Raw genomic sequence first — 14034 nt, forward strand, 5'->3', positions numbered from 1 at the left:
ATGACACAGTTGTAAATCTGGCTACAGCCGGGGCTGTCCTGAATATCTGCGTGAGCGTGCAAGTCGGGAACTAGTGAGGGGGACCACCAAGAGATCTTTGACAACACTGGAGGAGTTACAAGCTCCAGTGTCTGAGATGGTAGCGACTGTGCATACAACAGCTGTTGTCCGAGTGTTTCACCAGTCGCATCAGTGGCAAAGAGAAAACCATTTTTGAACAAAAAACTAACATGAAATCTCCGCTGGAGTGTGTCAAAAGGCACGTGGGAGACTCTGATGTTAGCGGGAATAAAGTTCTATGGTCTGATAAAAATAAAAATGAGTTTTTTTTTGCCCACAGACTAAAGGTTATATGTTGCCCGCATCGTGCCGTTCGGATGCTTCACTGCAGTCGGCGCTGGAGAGCTGGTGAATGTAGAGGGTAAAATGATTGTACAGTAATAGAGGGAAATCTTGCAGGAAAACCTGACAAAGTCTGCAAAAGAAATGCAACTTGGGAGAAGATATGTCTTCCAGCTAGACAATGACCCCAAGAATAAAGCCAAAGCTGTACAGGAATGGCTTAAAATAACAGAATTAATGTCTTACAGTGGCCAAGTCTGAGCCCACACCTCAGTCCAATTGAAAATTTCTGGATGGACTTGCAAAGGGATGTTCGCTCACGAGCCCCATGCAGTATGACAGAGCCTCAGTGGTTCTTCAAAAGAGGAATGTGGGAAATTGCAGTGTCCATATGTGCAAAGCCGTTAGAGATCTACTGTATCCACAGAGAATGGAGGCTGCAATTGCTGCCAAAGGTGCATCTACTAAATACGGACTTTAATGTGGTGAATACTTAAGCATTAAAAATCTATGCTTTCCTGGGCTATCTCTACTCCCTTTCTTGAATAAGGGAACAACATTCGCAACCCTCCAACCCTCCATCTCGTCCGTCCCGGTGACTTATCCAACGGTTCTTGTTTCAGTCGAAGCAAGTAGCTGAAGAAGTGAGCGGAAGAATTTCGGGTCGAAAAAGCCGTTTTTTTTTTAAACACTGCTCGGGGAGAAGGGTCTGCACTGCGCAGGCGCGTGACGTAGCGCGCCAGAGTTTAAAAAGCAGACCACCATATACTGCGGCCATCGTTGTAGCGGCCATCGTCGGAGTGGACTGAGTCAGAGTGAGACGGCTTTGGCTCAAACAGGCTCCAGCGAGAACAGGCAGAGGCCAGGGTAGGTTCTGGTAAGTTTTTTGTTCAGATTCTTTAGAGTAGAGAGAATGCCAGGCAGGATGTGGGAAGTCAGGGAACACTCCGGTATCCCTGACAACGACTCCTGCAAGAAGTGCATCCACCTGCAGCTCCTGACAAACCGCATTAGGGAACTGGAGCAGGAGCTGGAGGACCTGCGGATCATTCGGGAGAATGAGGAGATTATAGATCATAGCTACAGGGAGGTAGTTACACCGAAGGAGCAGAGGACATGAAATTGGGTCACTGTCAGGCTAGGGAAGAGGAAAGGGCAGGCAGAGCAGGGTTCCCCTGTGGCCATTCACCTCAACAAAAAGTATACTGCACTGGATACTGTTGGGGGGGATGACTTACCTACGACTAGCTGCAGTAGCCGGATCTCTGGCACTGAGTCTGGCTCTGCAGTGCAGAAGGGAGGGGGGAGAAAGAGGAGAGTGGTAGTGATAGGGGACTCGATAGTTAGAGGTGCAGATAGAAGGTTCTGTTGTCGTGACAGAGAATCCAGGATGGTTTATTGCCTCCCGGGTGCCAGGGTCAAGGATGTCTCTGATCGATTGCATGACATTCTGAAGTGGGAGGGTGACCAGCCAGATGTCGTGGTGCACATCGGTACCAATGACATAACAAGGAAGAGTGAAGAGGTCCTGGACAGTGAGTATAGAGAGCTTGGTAGGAAGTTGAAAAGCAGGACCTCGAGGGTGGTAATCTCAGGATTGCTACCTGTGCTAGGTGCCAGTGAGGGTAGGAATAGGATGCTCTGGAGGAGGAACAAGTGGCAGAGGAACTGGTGTAGGGGGCAGGGTTTCAGATTTCAGGATCATTGGGACCTCTTCTGGGGCAGGTGGGACCTGCACAAGAGAGACGGGTTACACTTGAACCACAGGGGGACTAATATCCTTTCAGGGAGGTTTGTTAGTGCTATTGGGGAGGCTTTAAACTAGATTTGCAGGGGTATGGGAACCAGAGTGCCAGAGCTGACAGTGTGGCTGGGGTGAAAATAAATGAAGATTTAAGCAAATCCGCTGATAGAAAGGTTGTGAGTGGTGGTAAAAATCTTCTGAGGTGTATATATTTCAATGCTAGGAGTATTGCGGGGAAGGCGGATGAATTGAGGGCGTGGATTGACACGTGGAATTATGATGTTGTAGCAATTAGTGAAACTTGGCTACAGGAGGGGCAGAACTGGCAGTTTAATATTCCAGGGTTCCGATGTTTCAGATGTGATCGAGGCAGAGGAATGAAAGGTGGGTGAGTAGCATTGCTTGTTAGGGAAAATATTACAGCAGTGCTCAGGCAGGACAGATTAGAGGGCTTGTCTACTGAGCCCTTATGGGTGGAGCTGAGAAACAGGAAAGGTATGGCCACATTAGTGGGATTGTATTACAGACCACCCAATAGTCAACGAGACTTGGAAGAACAAATCTGCAGAGAGATAGCAGGCAACTGCAGGAAACATAAAGTTGTGGTGGTAGGGGTTTTTAATTTTCCATACATTGATTGGGACTCCCATACTGTTAGGGGTCTAGATGGTTTAGAGTTTGTAAAATGTGTTCAGGAAAGTTTTCTAAATCAATATATAGAGGGACCAACTAGAGGGGATGCAATATTGGATCTCCTGTTAGGTAACGAATTAGGGCAAGTGACGGAAGTCTGTGTAGGGAAGCACTTTGGTTCCAGTGATCATAACACCATTAGTTTCAATTTGATCATGGGCAAGGATAGATCTGGTCCTAGGGTTGAGGTTCTGAACTGGAAGAAGGCCAAATTTGAAGAAATGAGAAAGGATCTAAAAAGCGTGGATTGGGACAGGTTGTTCTCTGGCAAAGATGAGATTGGTAGGTGGGAAGCCTTCAAAGGGGAAATTTTGAGAGTGCAGAGTTTGTATGTTCCTGTCAGGATTAAAGGCAAATTGAATAAGAATAAGGAACCATGGTTCTCGAGATATTGCAACTCTGGTAGAGAAGAAGAGGGAGTTGTATGAAATGTATAGGAAACGGGGGTAAATCAGGTGCTTGAGGAGCATAAGTGCAAGAAAATACTTAAGAAAGAAATCAGGAGGGCTGAAAGAAGACATGAGGTTGCCTTGGCAGTCAAAGTGAAGGATAATCCAAAGAGCCTTTACAAGTATATTAAGAGCAAAAGGATTGTAAGGGATAAAATTGGTCCTCTTGAAGATCAGAGTGGTCGGCTTTGTGCGGAACCAAAGGAAATGGAAGAGATCTTAAATAGTTTTTTTGCGTCTGTATTTACTAAGAAAGCTGGCATGAAATCCATGGAATTGAGGGAATCAAATAGTGAGACCATGAAAACTATACACATTGAAAAGGAGGAGGTGCTTGCTGTCTTGAGGAAATTTAAAGTGGATAAATCCCCGGGACCTGACAGAGTGTTCCCTCGGACCTTGAAGGAGACTAGTGTTGAAATTGAGGGGGCCCTGGCAGAAATATTTAAAATGTCGCTGTCTACGGGTGAAGTGCCGGAGGTTTGGAGAGTGGCTGATGTTGTTCCGTTGTTTAAAAAAGGATCAAAAAGTAAACCGGGAAATTATAGGCCAGTGAGTTTAACGTCAGTAGTAGGTAAGTTATTGGAAGGAGTACTAAGAGACAGAATCTACAAGCATTTGGATAGACAGGGGCTTATTAGGTAGAGTCAACATGGCTTTTTGCGTGGTAGGTCATGTTTGACCAATCTGTTGGAGTTTTTTGAGGAGGTTACCAGGAAAGTGGATGAAGGGAAGGCAGTGGATATTCTCTGCATGAACTTCAGTAAGGCCTTTGACAAGGTCCCGCATGGGAGGTTAGTTAGGAAAATTCAGTCGCTAGGTATACATGGAGAGGCGGTAAATTGGATTAGATATTGGCTCGATGGAAGAAGCCAGAGAGTGGTGGTAGAGAATTGCTTCTCTGAGTGGAGGCCTGTGACTAGTGGTGTGCCACAGGGATCAGTGCTGGATCCATTGTTATTTGTCATCTATATCAATGATCTGGATGATAATGTGGTAAATTGGATCAGCAAGTTTGCTGATGATACAAAGATTGGAGGTGTAGTAGACAGTGAGGAAGGTTTTCAGAGCCTGCAGAGGGACTTGGACCAGCTGGAAAAATGGGCTGAGAAATGGCAGATGGAGTTTAATACTGACAAGTGTGAGGTATTGCACGTTGGAAGGACAAACCAACGTAGAGCATACAGGGTTAATGGTAAGGCACTGAGGAGTGCAGTGGAACAGAGGGATCTGGGAATACAGGTACAAAATTCCCTAAAAGTGGCGTCACAGGTAGATAGGGTCGTAAAGAGAGCTTTTGGTACATTGGCCTTTATTAATCGAAGTATTGAGTATAAGAGCTGGAATGTTATGATGCGGTTGTATAAGGCATTGGTGAGGCCGAATCTGGAGTATTGTGTTCAGTTTTGATCACCAAATTACAGGAAGGATATGAATAAGGTTGAAAGAGTGCAGAGAAGGTTTACAAGGATGTTGCCGAGACTTGAGAAACTCGGTTACAGAGAAAGGTTGAATAGGTTAGGACTTTATTCCTTGAGGCGTAGAAGAATGAGGGGAGATTTGATAGAGGTATATAAAATTATGATGGGTATAGATAGAGTGAATGCAAGCAGGCTTTTTCCACCGAGGCAAGGGGAGGAAAAAAAAACAGAGGACGTGGGTTAAGGATGAGGGGGGAGAAAGTTTAAAGGGAACATTGGGGAGGCTTCTTCACACAGAGAGTGGTGGGAGTATGGAATGAGCTGCCAGACGAGGTGGTAAATGCGGGTTCTTTTTTAACATTTAAGAATAAATTGGACAGATACATGAGTGGGAGGTGCATGGAGGGATATGGTCCGTGTGCAGGTCAGTGGGACTAGGCAGAAAATGGTTTGGCACAGACAAGGACCAAAAGGCCTGTTTCTGTGCTGTAGTTTCTATGGATGATTTCCAACTTTTCCAGCATATCCTCTTTCTAATATCCTTAATATCTATATGCTCAAGATTTTCAGTCCGCTTTAAGTCATCCCCACAATCGCCAAGATCCTTTTCTGTAGTGAGGTGGGTTTCATCAACAGTATATTTGTTTCAAAATTCTCCTGAGTAACTTTAGGTTTTCATTCAATAATTATATGATTACCTGAATTAGCATTGCCCAGTTGCACCAATAGAACAATGTTGCAGGCCTTTAGACACTGGCAATATAATTTAACTCTTGAAACAATATGACTGCCAATGACTTGTATAACCAAGATTCGTACCATTTCAGAATTGAATTATCCGTACTTGCTATGTAGCTCCGCGGCCAGATCAGTAAGTTCTGCTCAATAACTATTCAGAACTCAAGCTAAACATTCGCACAGTGATGGAGAGTCTGGAACAAAAAATAGGCCCATAAACATTTGAGTCAGAATGCAATTACAAAATAAATATAGAAACCGCATATCAGTGTTTCAGAGGAGATGTATTCAAGATATGTGCAACAACAGGTGTTTCCTGTGAGCTCAACAGAAAAGCACTTTTTAGAGACGTTGCTGCAGAATGTGACAAGACGGTTTCTCTACACAGAGAATGAACGAATGAATATTAGGCACTATATTCAATTATTACTGTGCAAATATTCTTTCTGGACGTTCCTAGGGACATGAAGATTCATGACACATATTGAAATGCTATTATTAAAATAGGAGCGGCTACATTACCTTAAAGTCGTGGCAAGATGCCACGAAAAGAGAACACACATGTTCTTACTCTGAAGCAGTTCTTTGTGTCAACAGTGTTAGGGGGAGGGAGAGGAGAAATTGATTACATTGGCACATTTTGAAATCAATGCAATCTTTGCTAACAGCTAGAACAGAAAGTAACTCGAGTGCAGGATCTACCAATAAACTATTAGCTCAAACTGCATGGACAAATGCAGCAGAATTTTTCAAATTGTGAATGTAAATTAACAGATCAATGAGATTAACCTTAAAGATATGACTGAAGACATAAACAGCTGCTGCATTATTTGAATTTTTGTATAGCTCGTTGCCGTCCCAAAGCTGTACTCAGGATTGACAGGTGCGAGAAATACAAGAGTATGGTTAAGGATATAACACCAAGAATGTTTTGAAATTGGGGAGAATGCATTTGGTGATCTGGGTTTGGAGTAGCAAAACAATATTCATTGGAATCAGTGGTGACCTATTCCAGATAGATAATACATGTTATGGAAATTCAGTTTTCGAAATCAGTCGAAGACGAGGCCATTGTCATATGTTGTGTGTCCTTAATTCTCAGGGTTATTTTATGATACAGTAGCATCGTGTATACCGGTATGTCAATAGGCTTCATTGTCCATCGATGCACTGCATCCAATCGAGGAGTAAATATGATAAAATCATTATCAAAGAAACTTTGGCATAGGGAAAACACAGCTTGAGTCAGCGTCCAATCCAGCTGGACATTCATCTTCCGTTCTGCACAAACTACTTCCAATTTTCTCGGACTTCCCGGCAGTTTCAGTTTCTAAAAATAGAATGCTAAAGTTTGTAACAAAAAACTCTGTTCTGTTTTTTTTTTCTCTCCACTCTTCACTGCCTTTCTTTAGTATTCTGTACTGTTTTATCTTTTCACTTGGTGCATTGGATCCTTATGCAACTCAGCATTGAGTTCACCGTGCTTAGTCACAGCCCAATCTTTCACATAAAAGATGGTGATATTCATTCTGCGATTTCAGATATGTCTTTCTTTTCCAAATTCCACAATGTTCCTTCGCATTTCCATTTTCATTTCGCATATTCTTCATAAAAATGTACTGACTGACTCAGAAATTTTCACGTTGATCGCAATTTATTTCTAGAAACAGGAATTCGACAGATAAATGCAAGATTGGTTCATAGACTACAAGTTTCGTCGGGTCTGTTGAATGTTTCCAGCTTTTCGCATGTGACTTGTTCTCCTTTGCCTTGCAATAGCGTTTAGTTGCTCATCTTAGCTTTGACTTTGTATTTATTTATGTATTTATGTATGTATGTATTTATTTATTTTGCTGTATTAGAACATACAGCATAGAACAGTACAGCACAGGTCCTTCGGTCCACAATGTTGTGCCGACCCTTAAACCACACCTCCAATATAACCACCCACCACCATTTGAAATTCCTCCATATGCCTGTCTAGTAGTCTCCTAAAGTTCACTAGTGTATCTGCCTCCACCACTGACTCAGGCAGTACCACACTCTGAGTAAAAAACCTTCCTCTAATATCCCCCTTGAACTTCCCATTCCTTATCTTAAAGCCATTTCCTCTTGTATTGAGCAGCGGTGCCCTGGGGAAGAGGTGCTGGCTGTCCACTCTATGTATTCCTCATAATATCTTGTATACCTCTATCATGTCTCCTCTCATCCTCATTTTCTCCAGAGAGTAAAACCGTAGCTCCCTTAATCACTGATCATAATTCATACTCTCTAAACCAGGCAGCATCCTGGTAAACCTCCTCTGTACCTGTTCCAATGCTTCCAGATCCTTTCTATAATGAGGCGATCAGAACTGGACACAGTATTCCAAGTGTGGCCTAACCAGAGTTTCATAGAACTGCATCATTACCCCGCGTCTCTTAAACTCTATCACTCGACTTATGAAAGCCAACAACCCATAAGCTTTCTGAACTACCCTATCTACCTGCAAGGGAACTGTCAGTGATCTGCGGACATGTACCCCCAGATCCCTCTGCTCCTCCACACTTCCTGTGCACCTAACGTCCAAGTGAGATTGCTGCTATCAATATGATTCCAGGACATGGGGAGGATCGGCCATCTTCCAGTAAATAGTTTCCCACTATACTCTGGAGACCACTTTAAATTACGAAACGTGGAAACATACAAAAAAAAATCTTGAGATACATGCATGTCATTATGTCTCATTAAAAACACACTCTGATGAGGGCATAGAAAACAGCAAAAACTTTAAAAAACGAGAATAGCAAGTGCCTTAGCCGGAGAAAATAGAACCTAAACTCGTAGACAGTAGGAACAGATTCTTGCGCCAATGATATCTCTACTGAAATCCCCACAAAATAGCACACACCATATCTACCAGCATATTTACAGTCAAACCAGCCGCATCATGTTCCTGATCCCATCTGAAAGTCTACGGAACGCAGCTATCGTATCTGCTTCTAGCGGTAGCTTTAGCAACCTGTTAGACGTACCTCTCTTTGTTAATTAAACAGCTTCCCCTGCACATTCACTGTAAACGTTTCTTCCTTTCAGACTAAAGTTTAGCTGCTGTGGTCTTGACCTTTTTAATGTGGGCGTTCATGATGGTGGTCTTGTCATGGCTTTGTACAAAGCGGAGAGGGAGAGAGAGAGAGAGTGAGAGAGAGAGTGGGGGGGGGGGAGAGAGCGAGAGAGAGCGAGCGACTGTGACTGTGTGGCGCGCCACTCCTCACACAGACATTTTCGCAGTATTTTCGCTTTATTTTACGAGGTCAACCTTGCATGTACGCGGGAGCGGAGCCGACTGCTTTCTAACCCGGGAAGCTCCGCTCCCGGGTCCGGCGGCGATGTCATTGCGCCACCAGCCGACCCGAGATGCCCTTTTCCACAAAGAAACCATACCGGTTTGCCACTCCCATCCTATGTGTATTGCAGACTGTAATTAATCCTAGCCCTCACAATCCACCCACAAAGTTCAGATCACTGATCAGAGTCTCATTTGTCTCCTTGATTTCTTAGTCAAGGGATAAACATTGTGCTCCAGTTCACTGGCAGCTTAGCTGTCTGGACAGTAAATACAGCAATCTTCGTCTATTCCCCAGCAATCTGCCCACGTTCATCTCCTAAAGGTCGGATAAATCCTATCAGGTCATGGGAATTCAGCCATCTCACCACCATCTCTCCTTTCAGCCTAAAGTTAAGCTGCCCTGTCTCTCATCTTTCTAACAAGCAACACATTTCTGTTTCGGGATACTAGTGTCTTCCCTGGGTACACTATCTCAATTTTTTCCCGGTTGAACCATATTTAAAATCCCTTCAGCCATCACTTTTAATGATATTCTATTGAATGTTTTGAAGATCTTTCTCATTTTTCAGACATTCGCCATTTTGTATCATCCACAAATTTAACCACAATGTTTATGTTATTTCAAAGGAACAAACGGCCTAACACAGCCCCTTGCAGAACACCACTAGGCACGGTCTCCAAGCCAGAATTTCACACTGCAACCTCCATAGTCTGTCGAGTTCTACACCCAAACTTCCAAGTGGCTCGACATCCTGTGTATCTAAATCTTCATGTTCAACCCACCATAGAAAGCATTAACAGATGCAACGCCAATCAGCATGCCGAAGTCACCCAAGACGAATACATTAAATCACTGAACTCGCTTTCTACAGTTCTAAATTCACTTTTTTCCCTGCGATCACCTCTTCCACACAAAACAAACATGCTGATTGCCACTCCTACCCTATGTTGTTGTTTTTTTTTTCTGTAATCAATCTTATCCTTGGCAATCTACCCCACTAATTTCACAACACTCATTGGGGACTCAATTGTCTGTTCGCATTTGTAGTCACGGGAACAACATTGAGATCCAACCCACTGGTAGCTTGGCTGAATGGACAGTAAGTACAGAAATCTTCATCGATTCCACAACATTCTTCCCACTTGTATCTCCATTAGGTAGGATAAGTCCTATCAGACCATGGGAATGTGTCCATCTTAATGTCCTTCAAAGCATTTAATAAAATCGACCTCTTTGCTTCACAATTCAGCTGCTTATTCTAATAGCACACTTTGATCTCACTTTCCCTGTATCCTTCTCCTTCGTGAATTTAAATGCAGAAAACTGATTTAGTACTTTGCCGACATCCTCTGACTCCTGACACAAATTAACTCCATGCTCCTTCAGCAGTAATAGCTCCTCCATAGTCTGTCTCTTGTTCTGAAACTGCGGCATATGTAGTTAGGATTCTTCTTGAGCAAGCTGTTAAGATCGTTCTGAAACCTTTGGAGTTTCTCTTCCTTGATAAAGTTCTCTATATATCTCTAAATACCTTGTCCGATTTCATGAGCTATGTTTTCCTTTCTCTCCCTTTAGTGACTAGAACTACAACTTCTTCTGTCACTTAAGGCCCCTTCCTTTACCATCTTTATATTTCAATCTCACTGAACGTGCCTTATCTGACCTCTGGACTAAGTCAGTGAACTGGGGCATATGAGAAACTTGAATCGGGTGAGTGACTGATTGAGCGAGACCATATCCGTGAAATAAACTACCGGGAAATTACGCACCTTGATGAAAAGGAGGGAAATTGAGAACTCAATGTCATGGGACTCACAATCATTTTAAGACGTGAGAAAAAGCCTGATAAGTTCTGGAGTGCGTTCTAATATTCCTGGAGATTTATGAATTCCTGGAGAGATATGTTTCAGATAATTCGATGTATCATCAGAGAATGGTATACAGCACTCTTTTGTTATTTCTTTGCTGATTTTGCGTGGAAAGAACATAAACTATTCTGCCTGAAATCGAGAGACATAGATGGACAAATTGACGACAGCATGAAGCATTTTTGTATTGCAAACCCCTACCCGCATTTCCGCACCGAAAGCTGATCAGCAAGGACCATGAATTAAAGGAGCATTCAACAAGGCGCGATACTATCATGCTACTAATGATAGTGTGAGTCGGGACAGGGTCGCTGAGCAAATTATCAATGAGCCGAACAGCATGATGTTGGGAAAATGGAAGTTGAGTAATCTGGTCTCAGAGAAAGCTCACCAGATCTTAAACAAAGTTACAAGATAGGATATGTTTCGATGCACACATCGGGTCGGTGATTCATGGCCTTTCCAGTTTCTAACCGCTCATTGGTTTCTCACAGCCAATGAGAGAAGATGGCCCCATCATGTCCATTAAAGGGCAAAGTTTATCTCATTGGTGCGTTTCAGTGAATTGCAGTTCACAACTCAATATGCTGAATTTGACAGTTCAGAGAGAAATATTGAGTACTCGGGGAAAAGAAAAAAAGTTCAGATCAAGTGGAGCGTGAGAAGGTTTTGGAGAGATTCTTAGCTGTCTGCAGTACCGGCTCCTTTAACATTCTGGAGAAACCTTTCTAAATGACCACCGCTACAATGCTGCACACTGTCGTGGCACTGACGATGATGCATATCTGGACCAGTGAGTATATTAAGAATATGGAAATTATTGGGCAAAGAACAGAAATTATCAATAACCTGTTCATTTGCGCACGTTTATAGCAATCTTGCTGAATATTACAATCTTATTGGAAAGAAGAACACAGAAATAACATTATGATTAGACAATATTGAAACATATATTTCCCCTCCGAATTTTCCGTGTAAAGGAAAGCTTAATTTGTTTGTATGATTAGAGTATAGTGGCTGAATTGATTAGGAATCAGGCAGATTTGTTCGCAACTCATGACGATGAAAATAGAACACTGAGATTTGTTTACTTTGCAGTTTCATTGAAAATGTTTTTTTTTATTCCATTGCTTAAGCAAGTTCTCGTTTGAATCGCTGACGTTAGAGAACTGTTTCCATTAATTACATGGACTTACACGTTTGAACGTCCTATTGAGGTCTTTGTGAAATGGCTCACTCTGAATTTGCACCTACACTAAGGGAGGTGTCTCGTCTCAGAAATTATCCCTCTGCAAACCAGCGGCTGTTGTCAAATTATATTCCAAACAGATTATAAATTGGGATTGACTAGAACTGGAGATAAATTGATGTTAGGAATCTACGCATCGGGGTCCGGAATGAATATCTCAGTGAATGTGCGTAGCTGCCAAAGCTGCAGTTGCTCCTGGCTGAAGGCTTGTGCACAACTTTCTTGCTGTTACGTATTAGCTACAGCTCTTTCTGCCACCATGTGGCATATTCAAGTGAAGGAATTTGAAAAATGTACTTCGATTTTGTAAACGTTTCACATCTTTGAATGTCATTCTGCAATACAGTGAATACATCATTCTGGAATCATTCTGCAATACAGTGAATACTTACTAATAATTTTGGTTTTATTCTTCAATCATTCGAAGATTTTTAGTTTTAATCCACCATACAGTGATGGAATGAGATTCGTTATCTACGATCTTATATTACATTATATATCAAATTTTACATTTAACTTTCACTTTATTGCGCGTCAGGAGAAATGCAACTAAACATTTTGTTTTGCAGTCCATATTCCTGTGTTCCAGTGCATGGATGCGACGAATCACAGCTGGTGACATGTTGAAATTTATATTCTTATTCCCTGTCTTGGTTTAAATTATGATTTAGATTCTCAAGGAAAATGCGACGATTTTTTTTTATCTCCTTTGAAGTATCTGGATAAAATGTTTAATACTTGGCTGCCGTATGAAATGGAAACATCCAGGGAATCAGGGACACCAAAGAAATGGGAAATTCACTTAACATTTAGGCAGAATGTGCAATATCTATGAAAATTAAAAAAAAAAATACAAATAGCTCCCGTCCGCAGATACAGCTTAATCCGTCTTGCGATTTTTGACTTTATTTCTCTTCTGTTGAATATCCCGCCTAACATCCTATGACCACACAACCTAATCCCACTACTTCACAAACAAATCTAATTCTGCATTTCTCATTTCAGGTCGCTTCGGGGATTGTCAGCCAGAACCGTCAGGTAACTTTGCTAACTTCTCACTGCGCGGGGGGCTGGGCAATTACAACTAATTGCTATTGAAACTCCAGCTGATAGGTGACTGCACCATTAGACTTCAGAGCAGAATTAGTTCATTTAACCTATCGAGCCTGCTCTGCCGTTCCATCATATCTGATTCTAGATCACACTCGACCCCATACACCTGCCTTCTCGCTATAACCTTTGATGCCCTGACCAAACTGGAAACTATCGGATTCCGCTTCAGATATACCCATGATCGGCCACTGCCGAAGTCTGTGGCAGAGCATTGCAGAGATCTACTACTGTCTGGCTAAAAAGATCCCCCTTACCTCTCTTTTAAAACGTCACCCCTCAATATTTGAGGCTGCGTGCTCTAGTTCTGGAAATCTCACTACAGCAGCCAACCTCTCCTCGTCCATCTTAGCCCATTCAACATTCGGTAGGAATCAAAGAGATTCTGCCCCTCCGCATTCCTCTCAATTCCAGTCAGTACAGACAGAAATCAACCAAACGCTCCTCATATGTTAACCCCGTCATTCGTGGGGAGTCACCCTCGTGAACCTCATCTGAACTCTCCCTAATGACAATACGTATTTTCTGAGGTATGCGGCCCAAACTGTTGACAATACCCCAAATGCGGCATGATTAGTGTGTTGTAAAAACTCAGTATTATTATTTTTTTTTAATTCTAATCCCCTTGAAATAAAGGCCTATTTGCATTCTATACCGCAGACTGGGTCTGTAATTTAATCTTCTGGGAATCTTGCACGAGTCTTGCAAAAACCACTGAGTTTTGAGTTATCTCACCATTTAGATAATAATTTGCACCATTGTTCATTTTACCAAAATGCATTTTCATAAAATAATGTCTCATCAGCCACTTTTTTTTTTTGCCCGATTTTCCAATTTGTTTGCGTTCTTCTGCAATCGCATTGCTTTCTCGGCACTAACTGCTCCTCATACTATCTTCCGATCATCGGCAGACTTTGCCGCAAAGTCATAAGTTCTATTACCTAATTCTTTGCCAAACAATGTGAAAAGTAGCGGCCCCAATACTGACCGACGAGGATCACCAATGGTCACTGGCAGCCAAAAGAAATGGCACCTTTTATTCCAAGACGTTGCCTCCTGCCTGTCAGCCATTCTTCTGCCCATGCCGGTAT

The sequence above is a fragment of the Mobula birostris genome, chromosome 13 (genome assembly GCF_030028105.1).
Source record: "Mobula birostris isolate sMobBir1 chromosome 13, sMobBir1.hap1, whole genome shotgun sequence".
Classification (NCBI taxonomy): Eukaryota; Metazoa; Chordata; class Chondrichthyes; order Myliobatiformes; family Myliobatidae; genus Mobula; species Mobula birostris.